The 21,629-nt window shown below is 41.6% G+C and overlaps 2 protein-coding genes and 1 long non-coding RNA gene across 34 annotated transcripts in view; 1 reads left to right on the forward strand and 2 right to left on the reverse strand.

Annotated features, from left to right (window-relative positions):
• Window positions 1-3,423, reverse strand: part of LOC112641985 (uncharacterized) — a 71,828-nt gene extending 68,405 nt beyond the window's left edge. For all 3 annotated transcript variants that reach the window (XR_007404558.1, XR_007404557.1, XR_007404555.1), the window contains exon 1: window positions 3,248-3,423. The gene's annotated coding sequence lies outside the window, so the exon portion shown is untranslated. The remainder of the gene's footprint in view (window positions 1-3,247) is intronic.
• LOC112641986 (uncharacterized) lies at window positions 637-13,768 on the forward strand. Of its 3 annotated transcripts, none has more exons than XR_007404565.1 (5): window positions 637-737; window positions 8,656-9,722; window positions 10,463-10,557; window positions 12,568-12,948; window positions 13,576-13,768. It is a non-coding gene; the product is annotated as an uncharacterized LOC112641986 (long non-coding RNA). The 3 variants fall into 3 exon arrangements; XR_007404566.1 differs by having other exon boundaries at window positions 8,656-8,820; window positions 9,636-9,722; window positions 12,568-13,768; XR_007404564.1 differs by having other exon boundaries at window positions 12,568-13,768.
• LOC112641982 (serine/arginine repetitive matrix protein 1-like) overlaps window positions 11,386-21,629 on the reverse strand; it is a 64,107-nt gene continuing 53,863 nt past the window's right edge. For 21 of the 28 annotated variants that reach the window (XR_007404549.1, XR_007404537.1, XR_007404548.1 and 18 more), the window contains one exon: window positions 16,482-16,613. The gene's annotated coding sequence lies outside the window, so the exon portion shown is untranslated. Of the gene's footprint in view, window positions 11,543-15,918; window positions 16,072-16,475; window positions 16,614-21,629 lie in introns of those variants that run through there. The other 7 variants (XR_007404552.1, XR_007404551.1, XR_007404550.1 and 4 more) reach the window with 3 other exon arrangements.

The raw sequence follows: 21,629 nt of genomic DNA on the forward strand, positions 1-21,629 counted from the left end.
TGTGGGGAAACGTGTTAGGAAGCCTAGCTCTGGACCTCCACTCGGGGCCTGGCAGTCATTTCAAGTGTGTACGGATGGCCAAACTCATCAAACCCATGAAAGCGTGGACTCCTAGCCACAGAGAATCCCTTGGTCACTTCCCTAAATCAGGTATAAAATACATCTTTCTCACATTGGCAGCATCAGTTTGATTTATTTTGCTAAAATTCGGTAAGAGCTCAAATTGAGCTCTGAATGTAGCATAACCCCCAATTTTGCATGAAATAAAGGAAGCACTGTGCATTATATTGGTGCTTAGAAAATATTCATTATTATAATTAACAGAAATATTCATTATTTGCTTCTGAACTGAGTAAGTTGAATTTTGCCAGCAACCAGATGCAAGCAGTTAATAAATATTGACTGAAGCACATACCCAATGGAAAATGCTGTGCTAGGGGCTGGGGAGAATGCCACTCAATTGAATCAGGTTGTATTTTAAAGTCTAGCTGCTTTTCAAGATATTACATTTCCAGCAGCAACCTGTTTATTCCCTAAGCAACCTGCATGCCTCTGTGACAAGATAAACAGCTGGCTCTGTTATTACTCATAATGCAATCACTGTACTTGGACATTGCCTCCTCATTTCTCATAATATTTTAGGATATCCTCTAGGGTTTAGTTATGTGGCCTGCTCTGTTGAAGTGTGGTTAAGTGTTCTCAGTCTTGGTAAATCGTCCAGCTTGCTAAGGTCTCTGGTAAGGATTGCCTGATAATAATAATGATTGTTACTATTTACCAAACACTCCATGTCAAACACCGGGGAAGGACTTTGAAGATGTGACCTCCTTTGACTGATTCTATGGTGTCATGGCCAAGCCACCTTGGGCAATTTATTAAACTTCTCTGATCTTCAATGTCCTCAGCTGTAAAATGGGTATAAAAATACTACTTCATAGGGTCGATGTGAGTATTAAATGAAATAATGAATGAATGTTTTAAGCACAGGTTCCGGACACATTGTAAATTTCCCCATTCATTAACTATTAAATAGGATGGAATGAAGGGGGTGTTGGCTGTGTTCTTTGGGAAAGAGATCATGAGACAGAGATCTATAATAATACCACTGAACACAGGAGCTTCCATAACACCCCTGAGGGCAGGAGTGCCACAGGAACAGGTAGAGAGGGAGGCTGAATTGCAATCTGAGCTGCACATCACAGCAGCTACTACCGTGGAGTTTGGCAGAAACCTGATGAGGAAGGAACATTAAATTTTATGCTATAAAAATCACCATGGTGCCTGGGTGGCTCAGTCGGTTAGGCATCTGACTCATGATCTCAGCTCAGGTCTTGGTCTCCGGATCATTAGTTTAAGCCCCACATTGGGCTCCACACTGGATGTGGAGCCTACTTTTTAAAAATCATGATAAATTAATCATATTTGCAAACTCCTTATGGTGAGGATCAGAGTCTCTTTCTTCCATATGTTAAAGTCACTGATTTTATTTACTGATTGTTTTACGTGTTCTTATAAATAACATTTCTACACAAGGTGCCTTCAGGCTAGAGGGAACTGAATTTTTTTGATTGGACTGTTCTGTGTGTCCTATTTTCTCCTGTTCTGTTGCTTGGTGTCCTAGAAATTCCTCCTTGGGAAGTATTCATCCCTTTCTTTATAAATTGCCAAGCTGTTCTGCTAGGTGTTCTCTCTAATTTTGGAAATAGACATGTTCAAGAATTTCAGGAGGCTGAGTTTTGAGTAGGAAATGTGTCCTGGCCTCAATTTGAGGTGACACCACATGGCCCCAGAAGGGATCACATTTCTCAGTGGAGTAATAACATTTAGGGGATTTTCCATTTGGCTCATCAAGGTGGCTGATGAGTCATCAATTTATTAGGAAAGCAAGTTTTACCATGAGTACTTCTTTTTCTAAATAGCATTTGGAACATTGAGAGTAAGGGGTCTTTGGCTATCCTGAAAACACGAACTGCTTTCCACCGGCTCTACGACTTAAATACATTATGTCAAATTCCACAAAATTCCACAAGGGAAATACAATTAGGTTGTTGATAGAAAGTGAGAGGTTAGTGATCACATGTGCTAGGGACTTAGGAAAACTTTTTTTTTTTTTTTTTTTAAGAAATGGTGTTATTTAAAATGGGTTCAACAAATGGGTCTTTAAAAAGAGAGCATTTTAGGGGCACCTGGGTGGCTCAGTGGTTGAGCATCTGCTTTTGGCTCAGGCCGTGATCCTGGGGTCCTGGAATCAAGTCCCATATCAGGCTCCTACAGGGAGCCTGCTTTTCCCTCTGCCTATGTCTCTGCCTATCTCTGTGTGTCTGTCATGAATAAATAAATTTTAAAAAGAGAGAGAGAGAGCATTTTATCAGGTAGAGATGAGAAGAGAAGATGACAACTTACCTCTTCCCATATAGGTTCTCTCACATATAAATGCTTGTGTATCCTTTTGTGCATTCACCACGGATAATTATTCAAATTCTAATTGTGTCATATACCCAAAGAGAACTACAGTTCAAAAAAGGAAAGAAGAAGAGAAAGAAGGAGGAGGGGGAGGAGGAGGGGAAGAGAGGGAGAAGTTGGGGAAGTATACAAAGAGGAAAGGAGAAACATGGCTTCTGTTCTGTTCTGTCAGAGCTTTGCTTCCAGTGCCTATGGCATCTCAGACAGAGCCAGCGCTTTGGGGACAAGAGCTAGAATAATAATAATAATACTGAACATTCTTTGAATGCCTCTCCTGCACCAGGTACTCCAAGTACTTTCCGTGCATTGACTTAGTCCTCATAACAACCCTGTGTGGTAAACACTGGTGGTGTTCTCCTTGTATAAATAAGGAAACTGCCACAGAAAGCTTGAGCTAAGATTGCACAGCTAGGAAGAGGCAGGACTGGGACTCTCCTTGGGGCTGGTACTCTCTAGAATCCAAATACTTAGAACCACTTGCTATATTGCATTGTAAGAAGGGCGGGTGGGGGGGGAGCCAAAGATGGGTCACAGTGTAGTTTTTTTTAAGGAAGAAAGCAAAAGACTCTTTTGTCCCTGTTTCAGCCCGTTGTCAACACAAGGATTCACCAATTAGGAGGGAAGCCTTTTGACCTACACTTGTGATATCATGAAATAACACTGCAAATCTTGGCCTGTAGGCCCCTAAATTTTGTTAGGGAAATTCAAGCTGTCCAATCTCTGGAGAGCTCAGCCCAAGATAAACTGGACAAAATATCAATGAGCCAAAATTTACACAACTCACCTGAGATTTCCAAAATTTATATAATTTGCTATGATTTTGATGGCTCCTAAAGAGTTTCCATTGATGAAAGGGAAACAACAGCACTGCTTCCCAGCCAGATCTGTCCATGAGTCCTTTTCCTTTAATAAATCAAGTCACTGGAGTAGTAGGTGGCTTCTAAGATGGTCCCCAGTGATCCCTACCTTCTGGTATTCAGGTCCTTTTACGAGCTCCTCTCCTTGGATTTATTGATTTGCCTTTAGTGACTAGAATAAGACAGGAGTAATGAGATGTCACCTCCAAGATTAGTTTACACAAATACTGTGGTTTCTGTCTTGGGTACTTCCCACTCTCCCTCTCACTTCCTTTTTGCTCACTCTGGGGGAAGCCAGCTGCCATATTGTGAGGCAGCCTTTTGGAGGAGCCTATGTGAGTGAACTTGGAAATAGATCTTCTGAGGCATTCCAACAACCAGATGAATAAGCTTGGAAGCAGATGCTTCCCCCACTGAGCTCATAGTCTCAGACAACAGTTTAACTACAGACCCATGACAGACCTTGAGCCAGAGGTACCCAGTTAAACCACAACTGGATGCCTGACCCACAGAAATTGTTGGGCAATATGTTTGTTCTTTTAAGCTGCTAATTTGGGGGACAATTTGTTATTCAGCAATTGATAACTAGTATATTACTCAAATTGGGAGAAATCTGGGCTAAGAATAAAAACTGATCATTACACTGAGTTAACCGTTCAACAAAACTCTCCTTTCTAAGAATTCTTGACAATAGGTTAAGTCAGGCATATTCCAGAAGGTACCTGGTCCCAACAAATATTCCCAATCCTATAACCAGATATTATTTATTTGATCTTCAAATTAATAATCCCTAAAGTAGACACAGAATCCTATCCCTTTGTATACATAAGTAATCAAGACCAAGCCAAAGGAAGTGTAATACCTAAGATCATAACTAACTAGCACTGCCCTACATACCCTATTCTTTCCCCATTATAGCCACACTGCCCTCTAGTTCCTCCAAATGGCTGTGCTTCCTCCTATGCCAGGCCAGTCAATAAAAGCAGATCTGAGTCCAAAGACTGAAAAAAATGATGAATCAGTCCTGATTCTTCTGGCTGGTTTAATATCGGTTTACTCCTGGTTGAACAAATGGCAACATGAAGGATATACACAAGATAAAGGTAGAAGAGAATAGACATTGCTACACGGTGCCTTCTAATTCCTCATAGAGGCAGAGCAATTGTCAATTTAGTCACTCACAGTGAAGAACATGCTAGGTCAGTGTTGCTCAGAGCTGAGGCTCAATCCATATTATATTTACCATTTGGCTGGGGAAATAGTACCACATTAGCACACACTGTTCTGCTATCACACAACACACTTTTTGCCATACATCAATTACATGCATTTGTATTCTATTCTTTTCTTTATTGTCAGGCATTCTACACCTTTCACCAGAAGATCTTTGTATACCTTCTTATTTCTTTCCAGAATATTCCTTCCTCTTGTCTCTAATCAGATTCTACTACTCATTGATTTTTTTTAAAGATTTTATTTATTTATTTGAGAGAGAACATGAGCGGGAGGAGGGGCAGAGGAAAAGGGAGAAGCAGACTCCCCACTGAGCAAGGAGTCCGATGTAGGACTTGATCCCAGACCCTGAAATCATGACCTGAGCCAAAGGCAGACACTTAACCGACTGAGCCACCCAGGTGCCCCTCTACCTCTCACTTCTGACTTCTCCATTCCCTATGAAATGTTCTTATAGCATCAGGTACCCCCATCATAGCATTGTCACATTTGTAGTTTTACAATTACCTATGTGGTATTTGATTATTGACAGTCTTCCTCACTAAACTACAAACTTCTTAAAGGCAGGAATCAATTATGGTTTTGTTCATATCGCGTGCCTAGCCCTGGTATAGTGCCAACACATGGCAGCTCTCAAGTAAGATTTCTTGAACAAATACATTTGGAAGATAGAGCCTTCTCTGAATCTTCTCCTTTTGTGAATTCATTAGACATAAAGATCTATTTAAAAGTCAAATCTCATCACTTCTTTTTTTTTAATATTCTCCTGTTTTCTTTTTTTTTTAATTTTTATTTATTTATGATAGTCACACAGAGAGAGAGAGAGAGAGAGAGAGGCAGAGACATAGGCAGAGGGAGAAGCAGGCTCCATGCACCGGGAGCCCCACGTGGGATTCGATCCCAGGTCTCCAGGATCGCGCCCTGGGCCAAAGGCAGGCGCCAAACCGCTGCGCCACCCAGGGATCCCCCATCTCATCACTTCTTTGACGAAAAACCGTCAATGATCCCCCATCACTCAATGAGAAAGTTTGAGCTGTGAGACACCGCCTGTTAACAGGATATCCAACTTTATCTGTTTGTGTGTGTTGGTCTAGTCTGATTATTAAAAGTGTCCTCCTTTCTATCTCAAAGTTGTCCCAGTTTGGATGATAATATTTATGGTCACCCCATATAATTAAAATCCAGTATCTGGCCCTTACTGACTACCCGAATCTCCTCAAGCTTTACAATTTATGCATCGGCAACACCAAATTGCTTATAAGACTCTGCAAGGTTTCTCACCTCCAGAGTTTGCTGGCCCAATTTCTTCTGGCCAGAATTCACTCCCTTCCTCTCTGACTCATCCTGTAAGATTCAGCTCATTTCCTAACTGCCACAGAAAGCCTTCTCTGACCCAAAGACTTCACCCCAACCTTAAGGCCAAGTTAGGATTCTTTCTCCCTGGGTCCTCCTGGCCCACTAATCCCCTCTGCATTATTCCATTGTTGTGTTTTCACATTGAATTATAAATGCTGGTGCACATGTCATTAACCCCCATCCCCATACACACACAAACACACACACACATACACACACACACACACACACACACACCCTTGAGGACAGAGACAGCTCATTATTCACCTCTGTATGTCCACTGCCTGCCATATAGTCAACTTACAATGACTGGTTGAACAAAGGTTTTTGAAGATTTTATTTATTTAACACATGAAATTTAGTAAGTAGTTCATTTCTTTTCTGAACTTTACCAACCCAAATCATTTATAATTTATCATCTGGATTTTGACTCAGCATGAGCAAATCAGTGATACCCTCACTGAGTTAGTATAATTGCAACCCAAACAAAGAAGCCTAATGTTTAAATTATCCTGTATTTCTTTCCTTATGTTAAACTATTTTAAATAATGAAAGTGGCTCTCATACTTCCAGGATTATTGCACACTTAACCTACTCACTTACCCTAGTCCAGCTCCTTCTTTTGTTTCTCCCCTGATGAGAATACTTGGGTTCCAACCCTAAACCTCCCCTTCCTCTTCTCCCTGTCCCCTCCCCAACTCCATCTGCCTTCTGCTCCCTGCCCCCCACTCTCCACCCTGAGGTCTGTGTTTCATCAGAAAAGCACATGGGGCACAATAGGATTTAAGTAATTTTTTTCTTAATGTTTGAAACCTTTACTGTAAATCTAATTTGGATGCTCACTGCTTTGCCAGGCTTATCAAAACAGGTTTCTCAGAGGAGGCATTATTTGCTAAATTCTTAAGGCTGAGTACCATTGTCCTAAATGAGACATCTAGCATCTAACAAATAACACTTCTGCTGAACATGTGAAATAAAATCCTGTTGCTAAGAAGGAGAAGTTTCCAGGAAACAGCCCTAGACTTTGACTGAAACCCTGGTTTGCATCTGGCCCTATCACTTCCTAGATGGGCTCACATGGGCGGTACGTGTATTTGGTCAAGCCCCTGTTGCTTGGTCTATACCCTAGCGTGAGAATACCCATCTCACAGGGTTGTGGGGAGGATATAATGAGAAGCTGTGTACCAGTATTTCATTAAGTAATGCTTTATGAAGGGGAACATTTTCGTGGAGCTTGCAGTACTAATGTAAACTGGTTTTATGATAGTGTTGCTTAATATAAACAAAAAAGTGTTGGGTACAAATTCCTGAAGCTTAGAAAATTAGAAACAAAATAGATTTATAAATGAAATCCAAGCCAAAGAAATTAAATACAGACAAATTTACACATTGTGAGTCAAACTACAAACTAAAACCAATAAAGTGATTGAACATAATTTCATGTGATGGTTGATGTTGCATATGAATTCTGTACCTTCAATCTTAACGTAAATATTATAATCCTGCTCCCTTCCTTTTGCAAGCTCTCTGAGCTTGCATGGATTCAGCTGTCAACTAGAGATAATCAGGGACTGGGAATAATACCATGTAACAAAGAGTCAGTCTGACAAAAAGGGGAAATGAAAGAAAACATACTTTATACCACAAGGGATTGTTCAAGGCCTCAGATCAGGACTCCAGGGGAAATGCATAGACTGGGCACTCAGATTCACTAAGGTTTTTGGTAGGATTTTCCCCCTAGAAATTATGTTGTGACATTTAAGTCTTGGACTTAAATGGGTTCAAATTCTGTCATTGTCACTACTCACTGCTCAATCCATTGACCCCTTCTCAGCCTCAGTTTCTCTATCAAAAGAATGAAGGAAAATAAATTCTATCACATAGGATCATTATGAGGACTGATTCATAATGTACATGAGATCCTCAATAAGTTGTACTATTATGTAAAACTGGGAAAGGCTCGGTGGTCAGGCATGGAAAAGAAGTAGACTGCCCTCTGCCACCAGGCTGTCCCCGTAGGCTGCAGGCTGGGGACAAACTTCCTCCTGGCAGGGGTTGCTGGGGGAGGGGAAGCTTACAGTGCCATGAATAAGAGCTGTCAGATTAAATGTGGCTCTATGAATTCCAGAATTTTGCTGAGGACCATAGAACCAGGAAAAAAACAAAAAAACTGTGCTTTTAAATATTCTGTTTTTGCTGTTGTGATACGTGGACATTAAGCCTCTGTGGGGGCAATTCTTTCTCTGATCTGGGGAAACCCACTCAGAGAGGCTGTTAGTGTTTTAGGAAGAAGCAAAATGACTTTCTGTTGAAATGGAACTGTTTAGAGTTACTGAGGATCCCAAGAGTTAACAACACTGATGTGGGACAGGAAGATACAGCTTGGAGAAACTCTGCTACTTGAATTTCAGGAAGAGCAGAGTTTTAGCTGAGAGGAGACAAAGCTCTTCAGACACTGCATCCCAACCAGCCAGCAGGTTCTGGGAGGCTAGGAGGGAGGGCTGAGGATCAGAAGCTGATGGACCTGTCAGGTGTGGCTGTGGGAGACTCTGGGATCAAGCAGAGTCCTCTGGGACCAGGTGATGAGATGTGGCATGGAATTAGGGGAAAGACCATTTGCCCTACTCCTCGTGGAACCCAGTACCACATGGGTCCCCTGAAAATGGAGAGCTTTGGAGGCCCCTGGAGAGCCTTGTCTGGTAAAGGCAACATCGTACTTATGATGGTACCTTTGTCTTGGCAACAGGGAGGCTTCCCACCTGCTGGAGAAAAAAAAGGAGAGATGGAGCTTTGAGGAAGAAAGGCAGATGCCTTCTGGCAACTGAAAGGACAGACCAGGCAGAGAGCCCACATGAGTGTCTGCGAGGAAGCCTGGAGAAGGTTTGGAGTTCTGGTGTCATGTGGGTGAGAGGTCAGCCATTATAATTTAGGCATTTGAAGTCAACTTGAAACTAACTCATTCACAATATTAATAAAAGCCAAATAATCCACAAATCAGCTTAATAATAAAGATACAGGACCAATACTAAAGAATACTGTGAAATCTTATTGGAGTCTGCTAAACAAATGAAAAGATATACCATGTTCTCAATGCAAATACATATTTATCTTTACCATAGCCATCATTCCAAAAGTAATGCAAATCCAGTCAGAATTTAATTTTTGGCAACTGCATAAAATAAAGCTTAAATTTCTAATGGGAGAATAAATGTCTGAGGCAGCAAAAAATATATGTAGATTTCATATATATGAAAAAAAATCAGGAAGTTAAACTCACCTTACCAGATATCAGATATTTTACGAAGCTGTTATATTAAAAATATAATGGTATTGGCTCAGACTAGAGACTCTGTCATGAATAAAATCTTTTAAAAAATATGAAATATCATGCAGCTATTGAGAAATGGAATGGTCCATATCTATTAACCTGGAGAGAAGTCTATTTTGTCTTATTAAGTAAGAAAAGTAAACAATAGAGTAATAAGGGTAGTATGGTTCCACTTTTATAAAAACAACACCAAATGTCTCCCTCGTCACATATGCGTATGCATGTTTGTATCAACAGAAAGACGTGGAAGGTGAAGATAGTAAAAAAAGAATTAGTGGTTTATAGGGTTGAGGGGGATGTGGATGAGTGGACAGAGCACAGAGGATTTTTAAGGCATTGAAACTACTCTCTAGGATACTATACAGACGGAAACGTGTCATTCTACAATTGTCCCACAGAATGTACGATACCCAGAATGAACCTCAATATAATCTCCAGACTTTGGGTGACAATATGTCAATGCGGGTTTATCAACGCTCACAAAGGTACCACTCCAATGGGGGATGTTGGTCGTGGGGAGGTTATGCCCGTGTGGGGGCAGGGCATCTGGGAAATCTCTGTACTTTCCTCTTAATTTTGCTGTGAACTTAGAACTGCTCTTAAAAAAGAGAGAAAGAGAGAAGTCCTTTAAGAAAAAACAAGTGTGGGAGGTTAACTTTTCAGGGTGGGAAACGAAGACAGCATTGGGAACAGAAACTGTTAACATCCATTAGGTATTTTTGTCTTGTTTTATTGGGGAGAAGGGTCCTGTAGTACTTCTTTATTTAAGCATATTAATAAAAAACGCAATGTTTTCAAAGAGAATCTGGCCTTGTAGGCTGCTGGGGCCTTGGGCTGTGAGCCAGGTACTATTGTTTCTATAAGGCAGTTGGGAAGACTGGACTGGAGGGGAGAGAAGGGGAAGGGATCAGGGGTGCACTTCTCCTCGCACCTCTCCCCCAGTACGCACTCCTGGGGATGCTGTGCTCTCTGCCGGTGGGCTGCTTCATGAGCTGCTGTCTCTCATTATCCAGCTCTTTTCTTGTAATTTCTAGGTTTTGCACACCGCCTACTTAGGTGGTCTAATTTAGGCCATATGCACACACCCGGGAATGTGTCTGATGCTAGAACACAACGTTTTCACATTTAGACTCCGTCATAGTCTTCATCCGAATAGTAGAGTCTGGGCAAAAGGAAAAGTGACTATGTTTGCATTAGTGTCTTTCATCCAAACTCTCCCACCCAGGAGCCAGCCAGTGTCTGGGGAACTTGGCCAGGCTGGACTCTGGCAAGAACACAGCCATGTCTCCTCTGCCACAGCGAAACCTTTCTAGGCCTGAGGTAAATTTACATAGAATAAAGTTTAAATGAGGAAAATGCTTTTGGGGTGATGCTTTAAATTATTTACTTTGTCTCCAACAGTAAAACAAAGCCTTAGGGGCACAGACCCAGAGACAGCATCTTGCCATTGAAATACAGAAGAAGTATCTTGATTTTATTACTATTCCCAAGTGTTCTAGAAACCTAGCTGGGGCCTTAGAGACAGAGCAGAAAGCAGAAACAGTCTTGCTGTTAAAAGATCTAGTTAAGTTAATTTGACTGCTGTCAGGGTTTAAATTCTTGAGTTTCAGAAAGGTATGTGTGGGAGTCAGGGAGCCGGACAAGGAAGAGATCTGGCTTCTCCCCTCTTAAAATCCAAGAAAGGAAGCTCATCCTTCTTAATATCCCATTTCTTAGTGTCACCGCCCAGCTGGTCAGAAGGCTGAGCATGCCTCCAAGTGTGCCCGCAGTGATTTAAATGTCTTCTCCGTTCTGACAGTGAAAGGTCAGGAGGGTTAACTGCCACCTTGTTGTCTCGTCTCGGACGTGAGCTAGTAAGGAATACTTTCTTATCAATGAATCTACAGAATTCATTTCACAGAAAAATATATTGGAGCATCAAGGAAGAGGGAATCGTGTTTAAAATGCAGGGATCAAATCGTTGAGTCTTAGCTAGAGATCACCAATCATCAGTGGCATAATGAGACCCAGAATCCTAAATGTGTCTTGAATTAGCTGCTCCTTGACACTTAGAATCCTCTTATCTGACTCTGCCAGGGGAATAGGGAAGAACATTCTGAGCAGAGAGAACATAATACACATGCAAACATAGGCCCAAAGCAGCATAAATGTTTGGGAAGCTTTGAAAGTTTAATTCAAACATGCCAAATGTACACAGGGGGTAAGGGAGCCATTGGGGAGGAGGCGGGAAATCAGCCTTGTGAACTGGTGACAGCATTTGGACTTGGTACTCTTCAGGACTCTTCCAAAGGCAAGTTACAAAAACCTGGGACAAATTAGGTCAAATAATAATAATAGGTCAAATAATAATAATAGGTCAAATAATAATAATGTCAACACTAATAGTTTACACATAACAAGCACTTTAACTGTATCTCAGGCAATGGTCTATATATCTGTGTACATTAATTTATTTTTTTCATTAATTTATTTAAATCTCATGATAACACTATGAACTAGGTGTTATCATTCTGTCCATTATAGAGATGAGGAAACTGAAATACAGGAAGGTTACATAATTTGTGCAAAGTCACAGAGCATTAAGTGGCAACACTAGGATTCCAATCAGGAAATATATTGACTCCTAGGATTGCGAAGTCCAGGGTAAAGCTGGGCTCATGTGTGACTAAATCCAGGAACTCAAACAATGTCCTGAGGGCCTGTCATGCTTTGTGTTTAGCTCTGCTTCCTTCCATGCATTGCCTTTATACTTGGAGATGCTTTCTCCAGGAGGAGCAGAGACAGTACACATCCCAGAGCAAGAGTGAAACCAGACCTCTCTTCTGACTTTCCCATGACCTAACTGTTGTGAGCACTTGGGGTGTCTGGTGGACACTTTTCTTCTGTTCATTCAGCAAGCGAGCGTGTGCCAGGTGCCAGGCACCGTGTGATCCCTGTGGATACTGCAGTGCACGAGGCAGATGAGGCCTAGACAGAAAGTTTAATGTCTAGCAGGGAAGGCAGGCCAACTACAAACACAGGTGTCCACATGAACTTGTATACTATGTCATCTTCATTTGCAAATTTGCTCAGTCTCCTCTTTTCTCCATTTCAGTTGCTAAGACAGTCACAGAGTTGCCTTGAATTTCCATGTCCCCCTCAGGCCCCATGTCCCAGCTCCCCTGGTCATCGTGATACCCACCTTGCCTCAAAACTAATAGTCTATACGTAGTTTAATGTGTAACTTAATACAGAAAGAAATAAAATTTACTCAAGCCTTCAGTCATTGTTTCTCCCCTTGGGATCTGAATCAAATTAATATATTTTTTCCAATATGTTCCTATTTGACAGTTGAAAAATAATAAAAAATTCCAAGGGAAACAGCTCAAAGGAGTGCTGTAACAAGGAAGTCCTGGTAGAAGGAATGGATTGGGCCTCCGGCGGAAAAAAAAAAAATGCACAGCCAGCAGGTTTCCCCTGTCACCATGTAAACCAGCCATCAATCACAGCTCACACCTGCCTTTCTACTCAGCACAAAGGAACCAATTGAGAGGTGCCCCAGCCCACATGGAAGGCACAGGAGCCTGGACAATGCAGGCTGGAAAGGCAGGAAAATGGACAGACGCAACAGAGAATTATATCAAATTGTCAAAGCAGCTAACCAGGAATTCTCAGAAACATTGGGCCACTGTCTGGTTCTAAGAACATAGGAACTGTGTGTTCAAAGAACAGGTAATGGGGGATTGCTCAGGGAAACAAAAGAAAACATTTTGCAAGAGGAAATCATGGAATCTGGTCACTAAAAATAGAACATTCTGTAATGAAATGAAGGGGACCCATTTTATCCAGGATTCGCCTTTTCTGTCTCTGTGTACAGCCTGTAGCTGGCCCAATCTAGCTCTCCTGCCTCATCCCCCACTGCGTGCCCCTCCCATCACAGACACCCTACAGTCTGAATGCACTGACCTTCTCACCTTCCCCAGAACAAGCAGCACTAGCTGTTTTATGTTTCTGTGCTTGAATAACTTTCCCCCTTTCCGGCCCAACAAAAGCTTACTCATCCTTCCAGACCCACCTCCAAAGAACCCAGCTTCCTTTGGAGAGCCTTCTCTGATTCCTCAAGCAGAAGGAATTTGTTCCTTGCTCTTCTCTATGCCTCTGCTCCCTTGCACAATATAATTTTTGTACAATATCAAAATCAATACCAAGTTATGTTGTAATTCTTTGTTTATAAGGGTCCATCCCCCATTAGGATGTGGCTTTTCAAGGATAGCAATTATATGTTAAGACAAACAACTTAATGGGTATTGCCTATGTGCTAGACAATAATACCTATATTATTTCTATTCTGTACAACAGTCCTGCAGACCAGGCACAAGATCCTCAGTTTACAGATGGGAAAACTGATGCTCTGGGTGTTCAGATAAATTCCCTGAGGTCACATGGCTGACTGGCAGTAATAGATACAATTCCAAAGTCAAGACTCCAGCCATGACACCACACTGCCTCTTTTGTTTCTTTGTATTTTCAGATGCATATCTGGTACTCAATAAATGTCATACAAATGGATGAAAGGCCTGCTGATCTTAAGTGCCTTGAGAACAGGACCATACTTTTAATCTGCACTTGTCCTTGGGGCTAGCTCAAGATATGTACCTCCTCATCTCTCCATAAATATTTGGATGAGATGGTGCAAAATGTGGAATAAATAGATTCCATGTTTCAAAACGTATATAATTATCCTGTGCTTGCTAGAAACAAGTGGACCTGCTAATTGATTGCAACTACAGAAGGGGCAACTCTGTATGGAATACATCAGAAGGAAATCATTCCCCCTCCACCACCAGTAGCATTAAAATGCATAATCATAAACAAGCTTATCCAAGAGACAAGCCATTTAGCCTCCTTCTGAGTACATTTTTCAGGTATCAAATCTTGGCATGCTTGTTAGGATATGGCTCTCCTTCAGATCAGATATCCCAGAGGCCTTAAAGGACTCTGACCAAGAACAAACAGTGTTAGGTAGCATCTGCCTTAATAATTTCTCATACTAAAGTAATCTCTCTCAGTTGCCTTGCATAGAACTCGGGGGTCTTTCCCAAGCACATTTGGGAGAGCTCGATAAGAGTCTATGTTCTCTTTTGAAGAAAATATTGGCTCCAACCCTATCTGTGAATTTCTCCAATGGCTCCACATGTCAGGTTCTACACACAGTTTGTTGTCAGTTAAGCAGACATTTATCTAGCTTCCCCTTCTTTCTCTCTGGAAAAAAAATATTAAGTCCAATTCTTATAATTTTTAAATGAAATGACAGCTCCCGTATATTTGTATAGACTTTAGATATGGGATTTTTCTTCTTTTTTATTTTTTTATGGAGAGAATGTCTGAGCAGGGGAAGGAGGAGGGGTAGAGGGAGAGGGAAAGAGAATCTTAAGCTGAGTGTGGAGCCCAACGTAAGACTTGATCCTGAGATTGTGACCTGAACAGAAATCAAGAGTCAGATGCTTAACAGACTGAATACCCAGGCACCCCTAGATATGGGATTTTGATGCCAGGCAACTGGCCCATCTGCCCCATAGTCACAGTGGTCCTTTCTCAGATCATTCAATCATTTTAATTGCCTGTGGCTCTGCCTTGGCCTAATGCTCCACCACGTCATCAGTTTGAGAGCTCAGAGAAAGTGTTTTAATAGTCAATAGTTAGCTATTACTATTATCATTATCTTATTATGATAATTATTGCAATAAGTCAGGCACTGTGTGAGATGCTGAGGATATGGGAATGAGCAAAGCACGTACAGTTCCTGAGCTCAAGGAGCTTATGTCTAGGGGAGAAAATAGTCACTAAATAATGACACAAACTAGTGAGTAAACATAAACTATGGTAAGTGGTCTGAAGATAAAGTACAGAGTACTCGGAAACCCTGTAACCAGGGGTCCTCTCCTGGCCTGAATGAGAAACGAAGCCTTCCCTGATGGAAACTGGCAGGATGAGTAGGGGTAACTGGATGGCGCATGGACTGCCAGGAGGACCATTCAAGGCAAAGGCCATAGCCTATGCTAAGGCTTATGTTAGGTGAAAGGTCAGCATGGCTCCAGGGCTAAGAGGTTACTGGCAGTGCATATTATGTGTACAGACTTCTCTGGAGACTGTTAACAGAATAACTGTATGAATGGCATCTTTTTAATGTATAGTTTTAGAAAATAATTTAGTTCTACAAATAGTTTTGTATATTACTTCCTCCCCGCTCCCATTTCAGACAGGTAATGAGAGCTAGGTAAGCAACGTGTGCTCCCTTTTGGTCTAACCATAGAGTCAGGGTTCAGTTTACTGACCAACTACAAGAATTAGGTCATCTCAGGTGCCTTGTAACATCAGCTGCCTTACTCATTTTATAAGGTCTCTGTTCTATTTTTATCCATCATTTCCTTATTTTATTTTGAAATGTTAAAGGGCCCTTAAATCCTTTTGGAAGTTGGAAAGATATGAATCCCAGATATGTAAAATAAAAGAGACTGATTATGAACAGCCTCGATGGGTGAGAGCCGGGTTCAAGAGAGAGTAGGTAGGTAGAAGTACACTGGGCCCCCACAGGAAAAAGAGCTTTGAAAGAGATTGTTCACAAATTCCCACGTGAAATAGCTAATGCCACGACTCTGAGGAACATTGTAGAAAAGGAGGCCTCCAATGTAACCCACTTACATTGACTTTCTTTGTTTGTTGCCACATTTAGATGTAAACAGTGTATTAGCACTTTGGAGGGTCTAGAAGAAAAGAACGTGTATGCTGAGCTTCTGGATCTGTTTGGTTTGTCAGTGTTTTTCGGGAGTTGCTTTTTCAAAGAGCTGATGCATTTGTCTGTAAGACAAAGAAATGAAAACAACAGGGAGTTTTGTTTGTTGTGGGGGGGGGGAGCCCTGGCCTCCCCGTTACAGCTTCCAGAGCAGTCTACCATTAACTAGTCTGAAAGCAGGAAGGAGAATAGCAGAATTCCTTGGTCACATTTCCTGCCTTTCCATCAGCTCTCCATATCTGGCCCTTGTCCCTGCCAGCAGTTCCCCGCAACCACTAAAGAGTATTTACAAAGCACCTCTCAGGACACCGAGGGCGCCACTAAGGACTCAGGACACGATGAAATAGAATCTCCATGGTCCTACTCTACTCTCCCCAGCCTTCTTCCCACATCCCCCAAAATGAACTCTTGGGAACAGCCTGCTCCTCCAGGACTTCCTGCTTGAGCAAAAGGGAGACTATAGCAGACTTGCCTAGTTTGAAGAGGATGATTGTCCTGAAGGCCCCACAATGAAAAAGGCCCCAAATACGCCAGGGTAGGAAGAAGGGAGGGAGACCCAGGTGGAAGCATGCAAACATCTCAAACTGTGTCTCCTCTTCTGCTCCTAGGAGGGGAGAAAATAGAAACCTCATGCTGAACTGGAAAAGTCTAAGTTGAGAAGCCAGATTTGAAAATAAAGAGATAGATTCTAATAATGCAAACTAACATTCATGCGGTGATAAAAATTCACAGAGAGGGCTTTTGTATACATAATCCCAGTGAATCCTCAAAGCACCCCTGGAGAGGTGTTGTTGGGGTGGTCTTTTCCAAGACAAGAAATGGGGGCTCAGGGAGACTTGGCCCCACTGCTAAAAAGTAACCAATGAAGTCCATCCACAAAACCATCCCTGCCACATTTGAGGTGAAGTAGCCATGTGTCGACTTACAAATCACATCTTAACTCGGTCTGCTTTTTCCCCACAGAAGGACATTATCTATCTATGGTGATCTAAGGGAGAGGACAATCCTATAGAAGGGAATTACAATTCTTATCCACAGAGGAGGGGAATGGAGGCTGGGAAAAGCTCAGCAAGTCACCTCAGGTCATAGAGCTAGAAGTAGTGAACCTAGGATATCATCCATCCCTGGTGGGTCTGACATCAAAGTGCAGAAGCAGAAATCGGTAGCAAAGGTAGCATAAAGACAGAGGTAATGCCATCTTCTAGCTGTATGACCTTGGTCGAATCAGGGAACCTCTTTGACTCATCATCTGTAAAATGAGAGAACTAGGGTGGTGAAGTGGGTTAAATAAAATAATGTGTGTACACATTGTATGCACACTCTAAAACTCTATTCGGGCATGGAGGTTCCCAGAGAAAAGTGAGCTACTGCCCACAGCAAAGAACACAGGGGAAAGGATGGAAATCTGCAGAAATGATTGCCCTTGGGAGATGGGAGCATTGAATGAAACTGGAATGAACTGGATGCATCAGTCAGAGGTCTCTTCAAACCACCTTGGGTCCTAAGGGCCAATGGGTCCTTTCAGTGACCAAAAGAAGCTGCTAAGCCCCAGGACCCAGGGATTCCTGGGACAAGTGCTGAATGCCGTATGAGGGAGAAGCCTTCCTTCTTCCCCTGAGAATACAAGACGGCTGTCCCGGCCACACTCCTCCACAGCAGCTTAGACATCCAGTTCCTTAGAACTCACTTGTAGAACTTCTCTGATTCCCATATCCACTTATTCTCTCTACAAATCAACCAAAGCATCCTGATCTCTTTTAAATTAGTCAATGCATTGGGGCACCTGGGTGGCTCAGTCGGTTAAGTGTCAGTCTCTTGATTCTGGCTGGGGCTGTGATCTCAAAGTCACAACACTGTGTCGGACTCTGCCTGGGCGTAGAGATCACTTGGGATTCTCTCTCTCCCTCTCCCTCTGCTCCTCTCCTGTCCTCACCCCCAGCTCCCATGCTCTCCCTCTCTCTCTCTCTGTCAAATCAATCAATCAACCAATCAGTGCATCAGGAATCAACTCAGCCCTTCAACAAAATATCTATTGAACACAACTGTGTGCCTGAGCAATTTAGAAAAGAAGGAATGGCACACGACACTTTAAAAACCACCAAAGACTTACATTTTAACAAGTGATAGAGCACAAAGTACAGCTCTGTCTCAGCTCTTCTGGGTCAACTCTTTGCAAAAGCATAAACAATTCTTTCCATGGCTTTGCACATTTAATATCTGGATTGACTTGATTATTTTGTCTGGCCTTTCATTAGTCATCATCATTCTCAATTTTCTCAAAGTCTGAGTGAAACCCGTTTCAAAGACAGCATCTCTTTCCTACTTCACTCAACGAAGAAAACACTAGCAAACTCTCAGATTCTGGGGTTCCCCCCCAGAATATAGTGAGAGGTAGAACATCCTTAGTATTAATGTAAATGCATACAATGAAATCACACTGGTCAAAACAATTTAGCAAAGTACATTCAGGAGGTAACTTTGTTCTTATATCCTTCTACTTCTTTGGATAAATGCAATAAAGCAAACTCAAAATTCAGTTAGAGGCTTTCAGCACAAAAAGGTCTTCTAAGTACTCATGAAGTTCAAACTGTACAGGATAAAACTTTCAGGAGTGGCATGCTATGTTTTTAACAGCAGTGAGATTTGTTCGCTTGAGAACACATCTTGTACCATACATAGTCACTGACCTTCTAAATAAACCAAGAAGGAGGAGGAAGAAAAGAATTAACAAAATAATGCATTACAGAGCTAGGTAATCATGCCAAAGCAGTCAAGTATCCCCCAGCCTTTCCTCTAGGGGCTGCTACTTGTGCTAGAGCTCCAGCACTCTCTGAGTATGAACAGATGGCCTCCTCACTGCTCCAGCTCAGATCATTCTTTATGGCCACTCTTCCAGGAACCTGAATGAACACCCTAAGTCTTATAGTCCCCATGCTAAGGGTCACTTCAGATGTTTGACTATCTTTCTCAAGAGCTGCTCCAGTCAAAGACCTTCAGAGTCCAAATCCTCCAATGATCCAACCAATTTTCTCATCCCACACTTTCCCATAGTGATATGAAATTTGGTCTAGCTAAACTATTCAGTGTTTCACAACCATAGCCCCAAGTTTACTGTTTCTGATCCTTCTTTCTGCTCCTCCCTCTGGAGCACCTTTCCTTCACATTTCAGGTCACTGAACCTGTAATACCCTGTCTGTCCTTCAAAGGCCATCTCAATGCTAGTCTTCACAGAATCATTTGGATTTCTACATTCTTTGTCGCACCACACTCCCCATGGCATTTTGCCTTGTTACATAATATTTCTCGTTCTGCCTATTTTATTGTAATCTGTATAGAACAGAATCCATGTCTTATCTAAATGTTTAGCCCCTTTAATATATGGCCCAGGATAGAGGCTTAGTTCTATGAAATTGGAGAATTCTGTGAAATAAGGAGATCATGACAGCACACCTTTCCTCCTAGAATACAAATTCCTTCTTTCTTTCTCAGTTCTCTGGTCCTATGGGAAGAATAAAGACTTGAGAAGGAGCTATAGGAGCTAATCAGCCAACCCCAGATAACAGAGAACTGAGGGTGTTGGGAATCTGTTACAGTGTTAGGGTGAACTGTTGGCCATGCAGATATGCCTCCAGAATGAATGAAGAGTTGCTGAGGCATTGGCTCTGCTTACATGCAGTAGATATAATATTTTCAAGATGGTCACATCAGTGCTCTTGGCCACACCAGGACTTTGTAAGCAGTGCAGCTTTCAGGCATTCTGACCAGGAACAGAACTGTCAGAAGAGATTTTATGGCATGCTTTGCTGAAAAAAATGCCATCAACAATAGAGTCCAGGAGGAAACACAAGGTGAGACACTGAAACCATCATAATCTCGAAATCTACACAGGGAAAACTAGTAGCTTGCACTAACACGAGAGAGGGAAAAGCTGGCTCTGCCTCATTCTCCGTGGATATAGCATTTTTCTTTACAATATCTCCAAATTCCCAAATATCCTTGGGTGCAGAGCAGAGTAATCTGAACTGGGATATAGAAGACTTGGTTTCTAGCTCGGGGCCCTGCATTAAACAGCTAGATAACCTTGGGCAAATCACTTAACCTCTCTGGGCTCTATTTTCTCAGCTCTAAATTCTAATAACCTAAGAAAAAATTTGAAAAGGCTACATACGGTTTACTTCCATTCTATTATAAACTCACATGAGGCTTGGCATAGTCTCCTCTTGGCCAATCATTCCTAAAATATTTCCCCACTTTGGCCTTTTCTTTTTATTTGATATTTTATTTATTTTATTTAATCCCCTTTTTTCCCAGCACACTAGGGCCTCTGAGGTTGTGATTGCCTAACACCATTAAACTCTGCACACAGTTACTACTCCACCAAGAACCTTACTCCTTCCAGGACTGTTCAGATCAACATTCAATACAATGAATTTGTTTCTGCGGTTCAGAGGAGAAAGAAGAGAATAAGGAATTCCATATGGTGAGGAATCTCCTATATGTGGGAAGAAACAGCCCAGGTCACACAAGCCCTTTCTCTTAATAACAAAATGCAAGGAAGCTCAAATGCTGAATCTTTACAGGCATTTGGCATAAGAGTAAAGATTCACATAGCTAAATTATTGGTCTCACTTACATAAAAAATGTTATTACAAAATGAAATAGGTTTTCACAACCTAAGGACACGGGCATGAAATGTATTTTCAAAAGATCCATTGTAATATAGTACATTAAGGTTGTATGTAACTTCTAAATAAAACAAATATTTATTAGATGTCAACAAAGAAGGAAAGAAGAAGGAAGAAAGAAGCCCCTGAGCTTGGGGTTCATAAAAGAGATTCTTTTTTTTAAAAGCATATACTTTATTATGGCTTTCAAACATTGTTTTTAAAAAAGAGTAAGAGCTAGCATTTTTTGAACATCTAGTTACATGCTCAATCTTGTGATAATTGCTCTCACTATGTTAAGCTACTTAATAGCCACAAGAACCATGTTTTCAACCCTTTTTTAAATTTGGGGAAAGTAAAACTAAAACAAGCTCTCAAATCCATGCCTATCTGATCTTAGAATCTCTGTTCCTTTTCCCACCCTATATTATAAATCCAGAGTGTAGCCTCAAGTGGTCTTAGATTTTAATCAGCCCTCCTTGTTCCTTCATGCCCCCGACCCTGCTCTGGACATGACTGTTGTGCTACCAGCATTGCACTCGCTGGGCCCCATTCTTGGTATCTCACATGGAAGACTTCCATTGCACTTGTTGATAGCCCACTCCAAGGAGTAAAAGCCTTTGTGATGAACAGGTGTTTCCATAAGAACCTCAATCTTTTTGGGTGCTATTTCAATCCAGTATTGTCTTACTTCCAGGTATGATTCCTTTTAACCATTCATTTATATCTGACCCAACATACTGTTTCCAACCTTAAGTCTACTGTTCCCTTTCACCAATGTTTTAATCAAGATTCTTTGCTTTAAAATAACTCAAGGAACTCAAACTAACATAAGTAAATAAAAGGGAAATTTCTCTAAGCACTCAAGGGCAGGAGTCAGTCAAGTTTATAGAAGGTTCTGCTTCCAGGACTCAGAGCTACCTAGACTTTCTCCATTCCACCTCTCTTCTTTTTCC

The sequence above is a fragment of the Canis lupus genome, chromosome 21 (genome assembly GCF_003254725.2).
Source record: "Canis lupus dingo isolate Sandy chromosome 21, ASM325472v2, whole genome shotgun sequence".
Classification (NCBI taxonomy): Eukaryota; Metazoa; Chordata; class Mammalia; order Carnivora; family Canidae; genus Canis; species Canis lupus.